Raw genomic sequence first — 16344 nt, 5'->3', positions numbered from 1 at the left:
TGAATTATGGCATTGAGTGTCTTATTGACTGTCCGTGTGACGTTGTGTGTCACATTGAGTGTTTCTTGGGTTTGATGGCTCATAATAAGATGGCTCATTATTGTTAGCTTGACTTGTCCTTAAAGATTGTACTATAATATTGTTTACTTAGCAACCCGTGTTCATTACGGGTGCTAGTACATATAACGGACGAAATGGACATCCGTGAAACGTCCCCTCCAACGGACATAAATTTTAAAGAATTTGTTTTGAATCTAATTTGACTTTATGTTTAAACAATAATGCCGTTATTTTGTATTAACTTGCTACAGCGGCACAATGCGCTCACACGCCCATAATTATTTATGTGCAACTGTAAAAACAAAAGATCCAAGACGGAGAAATCGGCTAGACCAATATATAAATTTATGAGGAATAAGCTGTTTTATGCCATAAAATAGTAGGTGCCGCCGACAATACCATTGGGCATATTGCAAAAGAAATCACGTTTACAGGAAATCTTCCGGAAGTAAAGACTGTTAAATACGTGAAACAAGACCATGTGCGCCCATTAAGTAGATGTTTTTATTTCAATTAATATTTCATGGAATGGTAGTAAAAGGTTTTTCATTTGGCATACAGCTTATTAGCAATATGTACTTTTTGATAAATCCATTCCTCATTACTGGGAACAAATATGCATTGATTCTTAAGTACGACGAGCCACTATACATGTATATGGGAAATAATTCATAAAACGAAGGAGAAGCATATTAAACTGCTATAGAAAATTGGTATTCAGTTTTTCATTTTGTATTGTTTAACCACTGGCACTCAAGCAAGTTCTACTTCTGCGGAAAGTTTTGTGATTAAATACATGTAGTTTATTAGTTTGCAATATGCAAGTAATGTCTGTAAGTGACTATTGATATCTTCGACCTCATCACTTGTCATGGTGCTTTACTTATATTTTACGAACATGTCTTAGTAAATACCGTTAATAAAAAAGCGAACACCCAACTCTCCCTTCAACAAGTCAAATAGGTTCTGAAGAACGAAGTGATCTATTGTCGCGTGAAAACATGTGTCGCCAGCAGGAAGTAACATGCTGATGATAACATAAAATCCAGCTAAGAGAAATAAGCCGTAACATCTTTTTGAAAAAGTATTAACATTTGGAAACACATTCCATTGGATAACAACCGCATACTAAAGGCATGCGGAAATGTCAACATCACAGTAATTTGAACAAATTATATTGTTTTAGACGCTAATAATGTCTTTCGATTATTTCAGTATAAATCACTGTCATAAATGAACGAGTAAAAGTAACAAATCGTGTGCGGCAGTCTACAACGAATATGCATGGGTGATGAACGACCCAAAACTCCTAAAATAATTAAGGCAAGGGACGCTTCCCGAAACAAATGCCACATCCATCGACGAGATGTGATTAGAAATTGAATAAACTGTGCCAAAAAATAGAAACAGCTTTCTTAACGCCTGATCTTTGTGTATAATTCAAATAAAAATCTGGATCACCAATATGATAGATACAGCTATGGTATATAAACTTTCGTCTTTATTTCATTTGAAAATCAAACACCAATAAGACTTAATTTACAGTCTTTCATGTCCAAACTACATTGTGAAGTGATAATTGTCATATGATTCGCACATTTGTACTACTTTTTCAGGTCACTGATGTTTCACATAACAGAGTATGTGTTACATTTAATAAAGAAACGTGGAACTCGATAAAATGCAAGCCCAACACAAGTTATTGAAGGACGACGCCTTTCTAGTCATAAGCAAAGATGAAAGAAGAACTCAACGACTTTATTTCGTGCATTGAACTTTTGACGGACAACACTAATAAATAATAAATAACCAAGTCAAATGAATGAAGAGTGACGAAGTCATCAGTAAGATGAACTCACTTATTTCTAGTTTTGAAGCACCGAGATCATTGCCCAAGAAAAACCCGTACCATATTATAATTTTCTCCAAGTTAAAAGCCATTGAGAGCATTATCAGTGACTCATAAATGCAAGGAAACATTCATTCACCATTGAATTGAAATCGGAAGAATAGTTGTCTACACAATGGCCGCATTGGCAAGTATATTAATCAGTTTAAATACGTAACAACTCACTGCGCTACTTAATATATAACTTTTGGTGATCGCTCGGTAAAATATAAGACGATCTTAACAATGATTCTATATGTAGTTTTATAGCATAAAGATCATTGAAAAACATGAATGAGCCAGACTGTGCAATTTCAGACTACATCAAATTGAAAGATCCCAAAACAACCATAACCACATTTTAATCATGTGTTTGTCGGGGAGGGAGCGCACACAAAAAGTATTACCCTGACGTTGCACCGCATATGACCTCAAACCTCGATACACCTCTGCATTAAGCAAGTGAATTCTAAAGCCTTATCTGAGCTTTTAGGTAAACTTATATCCTTTATCAGTAATTGAAATGTTTGGCAAACTTTCAGTCTTTCATACGTCATGTCCTACTTCTGAAATAGTGCACATTTATCCTTAAAGACAGGTTTATGAGTGTGTAGTTCACTATCTATGATAGATAGATTCGCTCATTAATCTCCCATCGAATATAAGACTAGCTGGTAATTTTACTATACGATATAATTGTGAAGATAATGTAAAATAAGCATGTAGTGCAAAGCAATGCCTTTTAACTGTAGCGTTTGTAAGTTTTCATGAGATATTTACTAACATATATAAAAAGCGACGAATCAGTATATAAAATCTAGATTGTCATGATGATCACGTGCTTGATGACTTTGTTTGTAACCACTTTAAACGCACGTGCTTAGGTTGTCCGGTTAGCACATTTGCTTACCACCAAGGCAACCCAGGTTCGATTCCCGGCCTGGACGCATGTGAGTTTGGTTAGTGGTCACCTAGCCGGACAAGTGGGTTTTCTCCGGGTACTCCGGTTTTCCGCCACACCACAAGAACACCCTCTCGCACAGCATCGTGCCAACGAGAGTAACTTACTATAAGCTATTATAGCTTTCTTCACAATCATTCTAAAATATATAACGTTTAAATTAACACACATACCGAGAGAAGATGCTTTGATGACGGGATTTGTCTCTGTGTAGAATGCTTTAAACAATTAGGTTGTGTAATTTCTCGTACATCATGTTTGACTGTATTTAAGTTGTCAATTTCCTACACATGAGGACCTTGTGTCCTTTGATCTGATATTCCGAAACCATAGTACATAATTATCTTAATGTATTTTATAACTTTATTAAGACATTTTAAAAATGTAGTTTAAAGGTCGTATCAACAGAACTAAGGAATTTCTGAGAACAAGACTATTGAATGTTATAACATTATACACAGCGACGGTTCCAGGTTTTGAGTAATGTTTTGTTAACGTTATAACTCTGTTGCTGTTAAAACGACATAAATATTGCTAAGCAAACCAAGCGTTCCTACCCCCGGTTCAGGCAACGGACACATGATTTGTTCGGCTAAAATTCGTATGTTTAAGTGCTGACTAGCTTTTTAACCATTACAAATATGGCATTTATTCCACCCGTAAAGACATTTATATATGTAGACCAATGAGGCTGACATTTAATTTAAGTGAAAATGAACACTGTTCTATAATAGTCTCATAATATTGTAAAGTGGAGCATATTAGCCAAAATGAAAGACTGCACGTCTAATACCGCTTTTGAAACAAAATTTTATGTTGTTGTTTTTTATCGTATTGTATAGATATTCTCTTGACATCGGATAGGCCGTTTAGTTCAAAGTTAACTATCTCATTCATTATACAAGTTAAGAAATACAGTGTACAAGTTTTTTATCTTGTATAATGAATGAGATAGTTACCTTTGAACTAAACGGCCGATCCGATGTCAAGAGAATATCTGGACAATGAAGGCCTCAGCACAAAGACGACCCCATGGATATACAAAAAAAACAACAACAAAACTAAACATTACACATTCTACATTAAATTTGGTGATCTATCGGGAGCAAAAACACAAAGTATAATAGTATTAGCGTAGTTTTTACGGTTTACTCAGACGATGTTGATCATGATTCTGTTCCAATGTTATTAAGGTCAGAAGGCAGTTATGTGGATAGTGATAGTTGGAGGCTGTGATCTGAGATGCAAATTATCATTGGAGTCAGTGAGAAATAGTTTGATAACTCTATTTTTTCACAATGAACCAATGTAGTCTTTAAGGATAAGCTTAGAACCATAACATTCATATGCTGTTCAAAATTTATATGAAAAGCTACAGAAACAAGCTCAGTAGCGAAAATAAAGGCACAATGACTTTTATCATTTTCCGTGTTATAAACACTATCAAACGTTATATAATTACTGCGGAGAAATATAAGACCGAACTAAATATGAAAAACAGTCCCATTCATTGGCGTTGTTATTTCGTTTTTTGAAAAATAATGTTTGCTGAATTGTTGTACTCGGATGCAAGGATGAAAATGACGAACTATTGAACGTATTACTGAAACGACAACTTATCTTTACCTATCCATGTAAAAAAAACTGGCATATGTTGCAATACATTTGGGTAGTATTTAATGATGTGTGCATTATATTATTATATGTATTTATTTTGTAAGTTTTCTATTGATTAGTGGTTTGAATGCAATTTTGCAGGACCTTTTTCTGGGATGGATTAAGAGATGACACAAGAGATGCGGTCAAAACTGTGTCACATGGACATTAGATAGTGACTTTAAGTTAAAGATAACAACAAAATAGAATAGTCTTAAGATGTTTTTTGGTCGTAATAAACTGCCAAACTGTTCATAATTTAATTAGTAAAATAATAATATTAACGCTGAAATATGTTATAGAAATTACCATAATAAAGTGGTAAAGAGGAATCATTTTACATGTAACAAGAACAGATTTTCTTTGTAGACTGACTTCTTTTATTTCATGCTTTCGTTTGTTTATTGATATGCATTGTACATTGTGTCTATTTATTCCCCGTTCATAATAATGAAATTTTTCAAATGCAATTATGATTTTGTAACCTTTCTTTAACAAAAGTTAGCAGAACAATTTGTAATAGTGCATTATTTTTCTTACCCTCACTTTCATTAAACTTGCAGGGTTAGTCAATGTACACTCAAGAGTACCGAAAAAGCAAGTCTGGATATAGAGGATGAAAACAGTGACAATATTATAAGAGGTACTAAATCATTCAGTAATATCACGATTCGAATCCGGAAGGTAGTCGGCACGTCAATGCGGATAAATAAAAACAGGTACTTTTACCAGCCTGCGACAATGTACCCCGTAATTCCGTAAACGTTTCGCCACAGTGGTACTTTGAAGTTTGCCATCGACGAAGCAGTCAATGAGAAATTGCGTAGATGCCGTTGACAGATATAAACGTCTTGACGTGTCGTCAATGCACGCATCGCCCCCGATCGTGCTCCGTCAAGAATGGAGGCGGTAGCGTTGTATCGTTGAACAAAACGAGATATATTCGAACGGTTGACGTTGAAATATCTAGCAAAAAACAGTTTGTGGTATGCCACACTGAAAAAGTCCCAAAATTACGTTTCGAATTCTTCTTTTTTCTAATTTTGGTTGGCGTATCGTTCATTGCAACTATAAACTAGTTTCAGAGTTTCTTCCAACCTACATTACAAAGGCATTGGTATAAACGTTATATCTAACAGAGCGCATTGTAATCGTTCGGTAAATTGTACCGGTTTCTTACCCAAACGACCTCACAGTCGATTGCGCTCGATAATTTGGGGTTAAATTTGTGTTTGTTATGGATATATACATGTGTACTATATATTCATGTTGTTGCTTTTTTAATCAAAATAATTCGTTTCGTTTTAATTTGTTTTGGGTGTACATTGGTGTTTGAAATCCGAGGTAGACTAGGTCTACCTTTTTGCTATAACTCAATCAAAAACAATTTTCGTAGTTTGGCAGATACCATATCAGGAACCATACATTTTTTGAAAGGCCGAGTTTGGTCAAATGATAAATACAGTCATTTGTACATATTGAGAGCTTTTGATAATTAAAAATTATCTTAATTGGCACGCATATTGCATAGCCATTGAAATGGGCCACGACTCAATAGTTGTTTATCATACCAGGTGTCGTATAGAACTTAGTGATAAGACATCCGAAAAAATAGATTAGCTCGATTTTGACTTCAAATCCGTTCATAGCGAAACCGTTTCAAATGCTACAACGTGATTTGTGCAGCCGATTAAAGATCTGTCAATTAACACATATCGCAGAAGAAATCTTATCTGGAAAAAGGTTCAGGGAAATTTAAATACGTTATTGGATTAAAATGCGCCAATAACAAATTATATTTAGTGCAATAAATGTCTGTCTGGTGGCATATTTCTTTCAACAAATATGAAGTACATTATAATACCATGTTCGATTAATTTTACGATGTATTAGTTGTACGCTTACTTCGATCACGGTTTGCGAAAACTTGTACGGTTAAAAACAGATCTGAAGCATTAATGTGCTTTTTTTGCGTCATTAAAAACGCTGGACGGATATTTTGAGGGAGTAAAAAAGCTGGAAACCAAGACATTCCTTCAGAAAGACAAATAACATGTTTTAATCTACGTAATGGATTGTAGGCTGAAGACATTTGTCGTCAGAAGTAAAATGCATAAATTGGAAAAAAAATCTGTTACGTCCATTTATAAGAACCTTTTTACCTGCTTTGATAAGATTGTCTTTTTGATAACTTTAGTCGGTTAATACCACATTTTATTGATGAAAAGATATGACAAAGGCATTTCAAAATGTCTACATGACTGTACTTTCAGCATATTCTGTTATGTATTTTGTTAAAACTAATGCTGCCGATTGATTAGGTCAAGGGTCCGTTTTGTGAATCGATTAACCATCTTTTTGAATAAAAACAGGAAAGCGTTTTTGAGAGTACAAAACTGCAAGGATGAGGAACGACCTAACATAGATACGGATCAGGGAAGCTGCCCGAAACCCCGCAGTTTCTTTGAACAATATTGGCCTTTACTAGATGTGAGACCATTTGAGAAGAATAAGAAAATTACAGTTGGAAATTATATCAAACATAAAAACAAGTACTCAAATTTCAATATTATTAACACTTTCAACATGCAGAACTTGTTTAAGTAAAGGGGTGGTTTAAAAACATTGAAACTGAAAATTATATTATTGTCAAAAATGTCGATATATTCAATATGTACTAAAGTATGAATTCTACGATAAAGGAACGATATAATTGGTAACAAAAACTGTTGCTCATCAAATTTCACGAAAGTCAAATTTTGTTTTTATTATTGATGCTATTAAAGTCATTAATAATTGCTTGGAACATTGAGATTTGCTTCTGTGTTATTCCTTAGAAATCATACACCGGGAAGGATTTTTTTTCACAAGTATAACACCATGTAACACCATGGTCTGAAAATTCAAACATGTTCTTGTCTTCGAAAAACAACAACAACTTAAATGACTTATCCTATGCAAAATACAATTGGAGAACGGTAGGAGGAGAACAGATAAAAATACATATAAACATTCACAACACGTCAGAACGACAGTATATACTTTGCTATTGAAAGCACATACCATGAACTTCGATTGAAATATTTATATGATAGTACTACATATATCCTGAATATGGAATACATTCACCAACACTGAAGCTGAAACTCCCCATGTTGGTTCGTTGTATTCATTGCTGTTTTAAAGATTATTCAGCAGAATCAATCTTGGTCATTTTTCAAAAGATTTACTTTTCTTCATGAAATATGTTTTTATTGATTGTGTATCATATTTTGAGTAGGCTTTCGGGTATATTAAAGTAAGACTTTAGCTTCATTAATTAACGGGGAACTTTGAATTTTATTCCCTAAAATGGCATACTGTTCAGTGACAGTAAAATATATATTTATGTTATGTAGGCACGAGTTGTTACTGTTTATGTCTAGCATATCATTTGCACGGGTGTTCAATTCATTTTTGTTGTCAACTGAAGCATATTTACTTTATTGTATCTTCTGTTTTAACTTCAACTTATCTTTACGAAAGCGACGATCCAAGGTACTTTACAGATATGAGGGTTATCGCAAATTACAGACTTTGCCTATGGATGTCACATTTATGAAAATCGAAGCAGACTTTAAAGTTGCACTCTTATATATGGACTGTTTTGTCATTTTTAATTGTTTTTAACTGAATTGAGCCAATGTTTAGGTACATGTCTGGAAACCGGTGATATAAGACTGATTGGCAAAAGAGCAGATCGCAGGTTTCATATTTAGGTTCGAAAATTGATATTTTATGGCTTAAACCGCTACTAAAGCTTCATCACCAGACTTTGTATCCTAATATTAGGACGGCCGTTTGTTTTGACAGTTGACGCTCTTGTTTAAACATACAATCAATTTGTTATATTTCCAATCATGGGGCATATTATATATGACATTTAAGTAGAATAATCAAATCAGTAACAACGGTTGTAAAGCGAATATAGCACAGTTCTGATTGTGCAAACACAAATAACAAAATCTCAGTGATTCAATACACTTATACATTCTTTATTCCATTCTTTATATGCATATATCAGACTACGTCTTATAAATTTAAAAATGTTATTTTTTACATCATTGTTTAAACCTGCACTCTCACAGATTGATTGTTTTGGATACGTTTTATTTTTTTTTTGTCTTGGAATGAGCGATTCTTTTGTAATTGTCTGGAAACCAGTGATGTTAGACTGCTGACAAAAGAACAAAGTGCAGAATTAATGTTTACGTTCGAAATGATGTTAAATGGTTGAGAGGGTTACTAATGAAAGAAAAATAAAGAAAAATGAAATTTTCGGCAGTTTTCTGAACAATTGAGATTTGTTCCATTGACAGTTATCTTCTGTGACGAAGTTGAAGGCGTTGATGTCAAAATAAACTGATTCTGAGACATTTTTTTAAAAGGGTCACAACTGTCATTTCGTGAGAGTGCAGGATAAACCGTACGTTGAATAACAAAAGTTTCATGCTATATCAAGTACAAGAACAGGCACGAAACAGAATGTTGATCTTTTATGGCAATTCAGCTTCTGAGCCTCACAACGACTCCCCAGTTTAGTGTTGCTTGATCATAAGGTATAGTCGCAACAGTGAGATATCTATAAATAAATGAAGAAATTATATTGACCTTAAATTTAAACTATTATGAATGGAGAAATTCATTTATAAGTGACGTTGTGGCTGGTGCAGCCGTTAAACAACATTTACTACAATAGTTCATATCATAACGCTAAAGAAATCACATTAAATATAAGATCATTTGGATAAAAATGCAAAGAACTTCATAGATAACAACGTAAATTAAAGTGCGACAATCAATTGTAGTGAACGCAGTATATGTCTGTCAGGAAGGAGAAGCATTTAATTTGCTGTTGTCCATTAAAAAAGCTTAAAGTATATTTACGAAATGACAGAAATATGCTACAATAGCCGTCGGCAATTTGCGTCTGCAATTTGCAAACATTATAAGGTAACCTTAGATATAAATAGTTTGTGAAACGATGGTAGAATTGGCACATACTGCCAATTGTTGTCACTGCTAATCCAATAAGCATAATATAATCATGAATAATCCATGCCTTTGGTCTCGCAAAATGATTTATCTTAATCAAAAACACAAGTCACCAATTTGCACTTTTAAAATCGGGAATTAAGTTTAAGCATTACTACTGTCATGTTGACCTTTCTCTCTCTTTATATATCTCGCTGGAATTAGATAATTAGTAAAACAGACGAATTTAAACACTTTTTATGCCTTGTCTCAGCTGCATTAATCAGAAGAAAACATAGGATATGTACTTTACTTCCGACAATAGGAAATGCGTTCTGGCCGCGTATTTAGTAATATTGCAACATCACGTACGAAAGAAGAAATTAGCTCAACATTGAAGTGCCACATATTGGTTTATGAAGCTCATAAAATATCATGTTATTCATTTTTCTCGATCCTTAACGCAGATGAAATAACCTTTACCTGGAATCGTTTTGGAAACTATAACCGGGAAATTGTTTATACATAAAGTACAAAGAAATGCGCCAAAAATCTAGTTGTATTTTCTGTAATAAATGTCAGTCTGATGGCAGATCTTATTCTTAATTTGTGTAGTATATTGTATTTGTAGGTTTTGTTTATTACTGTCTTTTGCGACATTGGTCCGGTTATAATACAGTTTCGAAACAACAGATAATGAAATAATGATAAATAAACAAATAAATGAATAATAATAATAATAATAATAATAATAATAATAATAATAATAATAATAATAATAATAATAATAATAATAATAATGTACACCTTTCTGATACGTCTTTTTATGATAACATAAAATCCAACTAAGACAAATTGGTCGTAAAAACCTTTTGATCAGTATTTTTATTTGTTAGCACGTTCCATGCCAAAGGCATGCGAAAATGTCAACAACAAAGTAATTTAATAATAAAAAAAATAAAATGCTTTTTTTCTTTCAATTACTACAGTAGACATCACCGGAATAAAACAAAAAATTCGTGTGGGGCCGTCTACATCGAATATACATCAATGGTGAACGACCAAAACTCCTAAAATAAATAGGGCCAGGACCGCTTCCCGAAACCAACTCCCTATCCATAGACTAGGTGTGGTTACATTTGGGGAAAAATAATGATAGAAACAACTTTCTTTTTACCACGACTTTGTCTTAAATTCAAATAGAAATCTTAAACACCAATATAGTAGATACAGCTATGGAATATAACCTTTCTTTTATATTTCATCTGGACATCAATCACTAACAATATTTATGCGAAAAGCTACAGAAACAAGCTCAGTAGCAAAACGTAAACATAAACCCGGTTTAATGGCACTGGGTAAACGCCAAAGACATAGAACATAAAATCACAACCAAGAAACATGGAAGAACAGCACGAAACTGCACAAGCAGCACAGTGCATACATACTATATATAAAAAACTAGGTATGTTTATCAATGAGTGTTAGGTACCGCCTTGGAACGGTCAGTAAAATGTAACTGATGTTACAGTCTTTTTTGTTCAAACTACATTGTAAAGTGATAATTGTCATATGTCTCACATTAATGTTGTGTACTTTCAGAACATTGATGTTTCACTACCTAAGTATGTGCTACATTTTATACCGAGATGTAAATTGGAAGCCCACAAGTATTTGAAGGACGATGACCTTCTGTTCTTAAGCAAAGTTGAAATAAAAGCTCTAGAACTTTAATACGTGTATTGAACAAGTCATGAACAGCTGTAATGAAGAAATGAACATAATCAAATGAATATAGAGTGACGAAGCTACCAGAAGAAAACATCTACTCTTTTCTAAATTTAAAGCATCAAGACTATAGGCCAAGAGAAAGCTATAGGACCATATCATCATTTTCTTCGAATTAAAAGCCATTTAGGCCACACCAAATTGAAATTTCGTTCCGCGGATTTACCGCTCCTATTTTTTTTGAAAATGTAGAAAAAATATTTTTATTTTTTTGTGAGCCCGCACCTCAATTTTGATCGCCAAGCACATTTTTTCAGGTAATAATTCATTAAAAGGCTAAAAAAAATCAAGTATAATTTTTCTACGCTAGTTTTCGTGTTTTTGTAAAGGGAAGTTACCGATGCGTAGTGTTTTTATACTGTATATCGATCGGTTTAGCATGGGTTTCAATAAATTCAATCAAAATGGCCGCTTCCGGTATAAACAATGTGGCTCGAAGTTTGGAAATTAAATCTTATTTTTGTCAAAAAATATGTTTTGAGCATGCTTGAAGCCATTGTTGATCGTCTCATGCACTAAAGGATCATTATTTAAAGCAATCATTATGCAATAAAGCATGTGTATCTGACACTGTTAGCGATTATATTGCGTAATTAGTGACTCGTTTTTAATGGAAATCGGAATGATCAACTTTGTACTATTCAAGTCATAATACAAGGGACCAAAATGTTACCTCGTTACAACGATGCTGAAGATGTCACAGGTCACTTTAACTGGAACATGAGTCATTGTTTGGTCCAAATTGATGTATCAAGCTCATTTTTGATCAAAGTCTGACAAAGCAACAGTTTTGAACAAATATCTTTTCACAAATAGCGATATAAACACTGGTATGGATATACCTCAACATAAGTAAACCTAAGTTTATCACCTTATATTTTGTATTTATTTGCAACATAATCCGGGATTGTAATGCACCAATTGTAACCACTGCCCCGCCCACCCCTCGCCCTTGTTCCAGGGGTTTACCGGGGACAGCAGCGGCAATGGGCTGGGTTTTGAGAGACCGGAAGTCAAAGTCCCCGCTATTCCGGACTTGGGGGGGGGGGGCATATACAATTGGATGGTGCATAAAAACATCTAAATAACCAAAATAAATACTCTGAAAAACACCCTTGTTCTTTTTGTTTTAATAAGCACATGTCATTGCATTTCCTGTGATAATAAAAACCAAATTTAGTCCGTGTTATATAGAATCTGATGTTTGCTGATGCCAGTGTGTATGTGATCATTTTTTACAAATCCAAAATCAATCCTAAGTTATGTCTAAATACAGTTGCATATTATGTTAAACTGATTCAGGTAGATTTATATAAGTCGTTTCAAACTTTTTACTAAAAGCAGGGTTATTTATTATTATGAATGATCGTCATATTAAAGTACGTTTTAATTATATAAGAAATTAGATTTATCCATAAAATGTTTGTACTAAACACGGATGAATAAATCGTATGTATTCCGACATTTTCCCAATGTCCATTAGAGGTTCAGTTCAAGATTGCATTAAAATGGGTTTAAGGGCAATTATTTTGAACAATCTTTCTTATTTATATTGATTATAAGGAAAAATATATTTTTTGCTCGCTTCGGTTTTTATGAAAACTGACAATTTTTTTAATTTTTTTTCGCTCGATCGCTCCAAATTTTTTCGGCAAAAATCCGAGGAACTAAACATTCATTTGGTGTGGCCTTAGGGAACTATCAGTGACTCCTGAAACAAGCAAAAATCCATTTTCATTTAATCATAATTGGAATGATACATGACTATACAATGGCCGCATTGGCGAATACATTCGTCAGTTCAAATACGTACAAACTCCCTGTGCCACTCATAAAATATAACCTTTGGTGGTAACTTCGTGAAATATTCTACGACCTTACACTATAACAAACAATAATCCTTTATTTAGTTATATGGCAAAAAGACCATTGAAATACGAATTCACCGAAATGTGCAATTTCAGACTTCCTTACATTTCGAATACCCCAAAACAGCCCTAACCACATTTAAGCATGATATTTGTCTTAGGGAGGAGGCGCACGCCGAAAGTATTGCCCAGAAGTCACAACGCCGATGACGTCAAACCTGGACACGCCCCTGTATTACTTAAGTGAAATGAAGATGTAGTCCACTTTCTTGATGTCGCTTTGCTTATTAATCTCCAGTCGAATTTACGACGAACTGGTTATTTTACTACACGGAATAATTGAAAAGATATTTCAAATAAGCATGTAGTGCAAGACAATGCATTTTTACTCTAGCGTGTGTAAGGTTTCATGAGAGATATCCTCACTACTATAAATAGCGACCAATCAGTATATAAAATCTAGTTTGTCATAATGATCACGAGTATGATGACTTGTTTGTTTAATCTTAAGTCAGCTCTCTTAACACGCAGATAGATAGAAGATGCTTGGAAGATAAGACTTGTCTCTGTAGTTGAATTTCTTTAAACATTGAGGTTGCGTTATTTCTCTTACCTCATGTTGAACTGTATAAAATGTGTAAATTTCCTGCATCTACGGGATCATGTTAAACTGTATTTTAGTTGCGAATTTCCTGCATCTGAGGGATCATGTTCAACTGTATTTTAGTTGCAAATTTCTTTCCTGCATCTACGGGATCATGTTCAACTGCATTTTAGTTGCAAATTTCCTTCATCTACGGGATCATGTTCAACTGCATTTAAGTTGTCAATTTCCTGCATCTACGGGATCATGTTTAACTGTTTTTAAGTTATCAATTTCCTGCATCTACGGGATCATGTTTAACTGTTTTTAAGTTGTCAATTTCCTGCATCTACAGAATCATGTTTAACTGTTTTTAAGTAGTCAATTTCCTGCATCTGCGGGATCATGTTCAACTGTATTTAAGTTGTCAATTTCCTGCATCTGCGAGATCATGTTCAACTGTTTTTAAGTTGTCAATTTCCTACAACTACGGGATCATGTTTAACTGTTTTTAAGTTGTCAATATCCTGCATGTACGGGATCATGTTTCACTATTTTTAAGTTGTTAATTTCCTGCATGTACGAGATCATGTTTCACAATTTTTAAGCTGTTAATTTCCTGCATCTACGGGATCATGTTTCACTATTTTTAAGTTGTTAATTTCCTGCATATACGGGATCATATTTCACTATTTTTAAGTTGTCAATTTCCTGCATGTACGGGATCATGTTTCACTATTTTTAAGTTGTCAATTTCCTACATCTACGGGATCATATTCAACTTTATTTTAGTTGTCAATTTCCTGCGTCTACGGGATCATGTTTTACTGGGGGTTTTTAAGTTATCAATTTCCTACATCTGCGAGATCATGTTTCACTATTTTTAAGTTGTCAATTTCCTATATGTACGGGATCATGTTCAACTGTAATTAAGTTGTCAATTTCCTCCATCTACGGGATCATGTTCAACTGTTTTTAAGTTGTCAATTTCCTACATGTACTGAGTCATGTTTAACTGTTTTTAAGTTGTCAATTTCCTACATCTACGGGATCATGTTTCACTATTTTTATGTTGTCAATTTCCTGCATCTACGGGATCATGTTCATCTTATTTTAATTTGTAAATTTCCTCCATTTGCGGGATAGTGTTAAACTGTTTTTAAGTTGTAAATTTCCTACATCTGCGGGATCATAAGCAGTATTTAACTTGTCAATTTCCTACATCTACGGGATCATGTTTAACTGTATTTAAGTTGTCAATTTCACACATCTACGGGATCATGTTCAGCTGTTTTTAACTTGTCAATTCCCTACATCTACGGGATCATGTTTAACTGTTTTTAAGTTGTCAATTCCCTACATCTACGGGAACATATTAAGCTGTTTTTAAGTTATTAATTTCTTACATCTACGGGATCATGTTCAACTGTTTTTAAATTGTCAATTTTCTACATCTGCGGGATCATGTTTAACTGTTTTTAAGTTGTCAGGTTCCTACATCTGCGGGATCATGTTTAACTGTATTTAAATTGTCAATTTCTTATATCTGCAGGATTTGCGTCATTTAATCAGATATTCCAATGTCGAAGGACATCTCTTTAAGGAATTCAAAACCATACTAAGACATTTTATAGTATATACATACAAAATATAGTTTTAAAATCGTATCAACAGAAATAAGGCCTTTCTGACAACAAGAATATTGAATGTTATACCATTGTACCATAATACATAGAGATGGTTCCGTCAGCTGATGTTATAGGCTTAAAGTAATGTGTTGTTGTAACTCTTTTTGCAGTAATCACGGCAGAATTGTTGCTGAGCAAACGAAGCGTCCCTTCTTGCGATTCAGGCACCGGAATGCTTGACCGTTCCAAGTCGGTACTTTACAATTCTTGATAAACATACATATTATATATATATATATATATATATATATATATATATATATATATATATATATATATATATATATATATATATATATATATATATATATATATATATATATATAATATTTATGCACTGTGCTGTTTGTAGAGTTGTGTGCTGTTCTATGTTTCTTGTTTGTGATTTTGTGTTCTATGTCTTTGGCGTTTGCCCATTGCCACTAAACCGGGTTTATCTTTAAACTTTTTGCTGCTGAGCATGTTTCTGTAGCTTTTTGCATAAATATTAATATCATACTTGCAGAGTTATTTGCCTTCGACCAACAGTATTGGTAAACAATACAGCTTACCTCGGACAAATGACTGGGCCAATATGAAACCATTTAATTAATTATATAATATATATATGCATATATTCATACGACTTTGTGTTGTCAGTTGAACTATGTTAAGGGATATGAGTATGAACAGTCTGTGTGTATTTACATGTTTGAGATTAACTGACTGGAAAACTCATTAGTCTTCTCTGGATCATTCTGAGTGTAGATACATATGTGCTATTGGATTATCAACCATTCAGAAAATTGCAATTTCTATCAAATTTCAAAGTCGCGTACGAACATAGGGAGTTTGCAGAT

The sequence above is a fragment of the Mya arenaria genome, chromosome 5 (assembly GCF_026914265.1).
Source record: "Mya arenaria isolate MELC-2E11 chromosome 5, ASM2691426v1".
Classification (NCBI taxonomy): domain Eukaryota; kingdom Metazoa; phylum Mollusca; class Bivalvia; order Myida; family Myidae; genus Mya; species Mya arenaria.
This window is presented reverse-complemented; position numbering follows the sequence as displayed.